Below are 5,169 nucleotides of genomic sequence, written 5' to 3'. Positions count from 1 at the left end.
CATACAGATGGTGCTTTATACTGGAAACAACAAGACAACAAGAATGACGGCATAAAAGTCAAACAGAAAGAGACTGTGGAGGAAAAACATGACAGAAAGAAAGTAATGAGACAAGCGGATGGGGTTAATGAGAACACTTGGACCGGCTTGTTTTAGTCTTTGCTGTGAACAAACGGGAATTATTTTTAGCTCCTCACACACTTGCCCATAAATTCCTGAGGAGCCTGTGTTCAGGACCACTGCGTCATCCCTGGAGAAATATAAAGCATAAACCGCCATCACCTCTGACTGCACGAATTTGTTGATTTTGATGAATGGGCACAATGAAGAGGGCTCATACTGCTCGCCGCTCCCACGGGATCGATAAATAATGATGCCGGAGATGAGAGGAATCATAAGCATCCGCAGATTAGCTGTTTTGCAGGTCCACCAATTTTCATTTAGTCATCAAAACCACGGCTGGATATATCACCGAACCTGACGAGCACAATGCTTATAAGCACTTTCTAAAGAATTTAGTTGACAGCTTGTGAGCAAATAAGGTCACAACAGCTCACTCAAGTGAACAGAGGATTTAAAGCCATGTCTTTTAGAACGATTGTGGCAGACTGCAGACTGTGCAGCCATCTGTTTTCACTGCATCTCTGCTGCTCTTTGACAACACTTTTTTTTACTACATAAGAAGATGACAGAAAAGCCAAGTCGTTCTCACAACCTCTGCACCCTTCATCTTGACACATACAGTATAAGCCCGTCTGCATTCCTGTCAGTGTGCTCACATTCTGAAGAAAGGATTTATTTAAACTATAGGGTCAAAGTTCCACTATGGTTAAGACATCAACGCTCCTGTGTTCTCAAATATTGCACAAAAAATATGCAGCTAAAATTTCTTACCTGACATCTTAGCTGCTGTAATTGTTTCTTTATAGTCACCTGAAGGTGAACAATAGTAGCAGCTCCCCGCTGTGTGGAGGTGAGCATTCACAGTCATCAAATTACTTTCTGCTCAGTGTGGGGGGGTGTTTGTGTGTGTGTTTGTTTGGGGGAGTTAGGGGGAATTTGAAGAGTGAAAAATAATTAACTGCACAACAGAGTGTGATTAAAGTGCATCGAGGTAAGAGGACACATGCTGAGAGGTAAGAAATGGACCCATACGGAAATCTTGGGCATAATCCTACAAAGAGAGAGATGAAATAATAAAAAAGTGGGGGGTGGGGAGCTACAATCAGTTGCCATCATCTCCTTAGCAACACCCCATTAGGAGAATCCTTTCCTGATTATGTGGGCCAAAATAAGCTAAATAAATTAATAAGGGAAAGAAAGATCCATTATGCATGAAATTGTTTGAGTTTCTGTTGTAGAGGAAAACACTCCCATAAATCAGAGGATTATTGTCTCTGTTGCAGTAAGAACAATTTATTCTCCTCTAATATCATGGATGAGCTGCTAACATTTTAACATTATTGTTTTCGCCTAAATTAATAATTGTAGTGCAACCTTTTGCTTTCTGTTGGTGCCATCTTGTGGAAAAATAAGAAATAAAAACAATCAGCTGCAGAGAAATCATACACCATCTTTTGTCAAACTCTGATTTGACAGGTGTCAACCAAGAATGACATTAAATGTCATGGGAATAACCCCAGATGTCTAATTATCACTTCCCTGGGATGTATGTAGCCCATCTACAGTGGAAGACTTAACCATTTTGGGGTCCAAGGCAAAACTTGGTGAAGGGGCATTCTCCCAAGTCTGCCTCATGTACCAGTAGGCCCTGAAGGTGACAGATCCTGTAGGAAGGTCACAATTTTCATACTGCAATACTGTGAACCAGATAATAGTGCAACATAAGTTTTTTTTCCTACTACTACTTTGTGTTTTTATTTTTTACAGCTTTTAGTGATCAGGAATTACATTGACTGTCCAGTAGGACTTCTACGAAAGAAGTTGTCTTCAATCTTGTTTTAGTGAAGATATAATCACATGAGTCTAACAGGTTAGCTGCAAAAGGTACAGAATAATGTAATTTACTACTCTCTACTTGCTCTCCTCTAGGCTCCTTATTGCTGTCTTCTCTTTAATGCCTCTCTATCCCTGGAATATTGAAGTACTCTTCTTTTCTTTGTCTTTTTTTTTTGTCGTGTATCGATGTAATCTTCACTGCACGACTTCATAACGCCACATTTCATCTCATTTAGCTGCACTGAACTTTGAATTTCCAGAACGTCCACATCAGAAACACAGTGATAGTCCTTTGTGTTAGTTGGTTTAGCTTCACAGGGCTACGAGTTCATTCAATTTGCTAATGAACTTTAACTATATTCAGCGAACAATGAGCTAATAAACATTTACACACCACTAAGTTTGAAATTGCAGGTAGAACTAATAATGGTCTAAAACAAACAGAGAAAATGTTTTGGTGAGGACTGTTGTTTACCGGTAATAAGAGAAATTCTGCTACACTCGTTTTTCTCTAAAAACCTTTCACTACGTCTCTTCTTACCCCGACTTAACCAGACAAGCTATGTCTACTTACATGCATGTACTTCCTGTCACCTTTCACCTCTCTTCATGGCGACTAATAAATAGCAAAGATATCTGCAAATTCAACATCCCTTCCTCTACCTACCATGATCTTTAAACAATAAAGCAAAATGCAATTAGCAATGAACTCATTAATAAACAGATCAATTTAAACATACATTCAAACAGTTTTATACTTATTACTAAATATTTTAAACACAGGCCTTACATTTTAACATATTTACATTGCGGTTTAACATTTTTCACAAAAAGTCTCTTTATAAACTTAATTTATTACAACGTATTGTATAATACTAGGTTACATTTAGCTGAAATGGTCTTTTAAAGAATGACTCTTAAAGTTATGTGTTCCTGCATATATGAACAATAACCTTCCTTTATCGGTTTAATCAAGCGTATGAGTTGATATATGAGAGAGAGCTATGGTGCCTGGAATAATAAAAGGTGTTTGTCTTATCTGAGAGACTTTCTTCTTTTCTTAGACCTCCTCACACCGAAGAGAACAATCATCAGATTCCTGGATCAATAGGCCTTGGTCTGAGAAACATGCATCCTTTGCTTTCAGCCTCTACCCACCCAACACATGCACTCACACATGCACACATTCATAATTCAATCAGAAAAGAGGGTGGGATCATTTCAGTCAGAGTTTTATTATTTCTTTTTTGCTACTAGTCAAAACTCTCCTCTGAGCATCAGTCACGAATAATTTAACGCCGGGTACGCTCTTGTTCTCTCCGACCCAAACGCTGGAGGACAAACGCCTTGTCCCCATTTTCAAATGGGAATTTGAGGCTGGAAATGAGGTTCAGCGTACCACTGCCTCACAGAGCTACGCTAACTGTTTACGCTTGTTACAGTTCTATTTTGGAGATCAACTCAAAGAGGCGAGCATTGGTTAATTATTATTTATTGAGCCAATTTGAGGTGAGGAATAAACTATGAATAATCATGGAATTGAGAGCTTATTGCATCATCTGCTAGATAAGCTTTTGTGGAGTTTGGGCTTCCGATCAACGATCAATATTTTCACAAACACTCCTACGAGCTACATATTTCATCCCCCACCCACCAGGAGAGCACTGTTCACCCTCACGTTAAAGACAGAAGGGTCATCTTTTCTGACTCTTATGAATTTTCTCCAGAGTGTATTCATTACAATAACAGGTAACACAATAGTATTGCAATTTTTTTTTTTACGCGTTCCTCCAAAATACTGTATAATAATATTCAACTTAGTGTCCATTCCACTGTGTTTGGACTCCAATATATTTTTATTTATTTAATAGAGCTTGTGGATTTTCCATGGGTCAAGCATTAGCAAAGATATACTGTATCTAAAAATGATGTGATGTATATTTTTGTGAAAAAAATATATACCAGAAATCAAAACACTGACGTTTTTACTCATGGTACATGTTCTTTACAAATATTTCAAGATTGTCACTGTTTGTTTTTTTTTACTAAGTTTTTCTTTTATAATTATTCTTCCTCTAATTGTACAACTTGTATTGTGTTAAAAAATGACTGTAAACTTTAAAATATGTTGAATAAATTCTTTACTGAACAACAGGGTGAATAGTGTTCCCTAAAGAAGTCTTTCCATTCTGAACTCCTTCTTCCTCAGCTCTGAACTATGGGGACAGGTTTACTGGTCTTCTGGGCCTTTGCTTCACGAGTGATTCGTCACCTCCTTCTATCTTGACATGCTTCTATTGATTACGAATGTGTGGATTGCTCCCAGAACATAAAGGAATGTTCAGTTCCGGCAGAGTAGACAGAATATGGTTCCAGTCTCTAGGTAAATGTGTTTGAGATGTTTTAAATGGAGACATGAGGTTTTTCAATAAATCAATGATGTGACCTTTTTACAGTGTTGCCTCTGTACACAAATTTTCAAAGGGCTTGTCCATCCTCTGTTTCCAGTGGATAATTTCTTCAAAATATACTTGGCATTTTTACGGTTACATTTAGGCAAGCTTTTATTCTCATGTATCTCTTCATTACAATGTTGAGATGTTAGCTTTTGCTCAGGTTCTTGCTGGTCGAGATGCAGCATCAGAGCGACAGGAGATATTTCTTTCTGTCCCTGCTTTATAAGAGTGAAGTATCTTTGCAAGACTGCACCATATTTCTTAACATTTTCCTACAAAGCCATCCTTAAAATTGCCCTCATGTTTGCATCCAATTCATTTTCAGCAGAGAGCCTGATAAGTTTCAGGTTGATTCAGATGTATTAATTGATGAGGTGAAACCAAAAACATTTTCAGACAAGTCCTAAGTAACAAGATTTATCTTCTAATAATCTAATAATCCTGCAATAATCCTGCCACAAGTTCTCCTAAGAGCGGCACGACAGCAGCCAGCAACACAAGTACAGCACTCTGTTGAAAGAACCTTCCTTTTATGTTTTAACGCCACCTTTTTATTTATTAGCTAGCTCTCTGATAATTGTTTTCTGCTTTTTCAATGTTTTGTACTGAGGTTGAAAGCTGGATGCCTTCTAAAACGTTCAGAGCAATCTCACACGAAGTCAGCAGAACTTCTTTTCTTCATCAGCCACCGTCCAGGAAGTAATCCAGTCCTGTCTGTTTGCTCTGGACAGGCAGGGGTTAGAGCAGCCAACAA

The sequence above is a fragment of the Nematolebias whitei genome, chromosome 11 (genome assembly GCF_014905685.2).
Source record: "Nematolebias whitei isolate Nwh7 chromosome 11, NemWhi1, whole genome shotgun sequence".
Classification (NCBI taxonomy): Eukaryota; Metazoa; Chordata; class Actinopteri; order Cyprinodontiformes; family Rivulidae; genus Nematolebias; species Nematolebias whitei.
The sequence above is the reverse complement of the archived record's forward strand: the minus strand, read 5'-3'. Positions refer to the sequence as shown.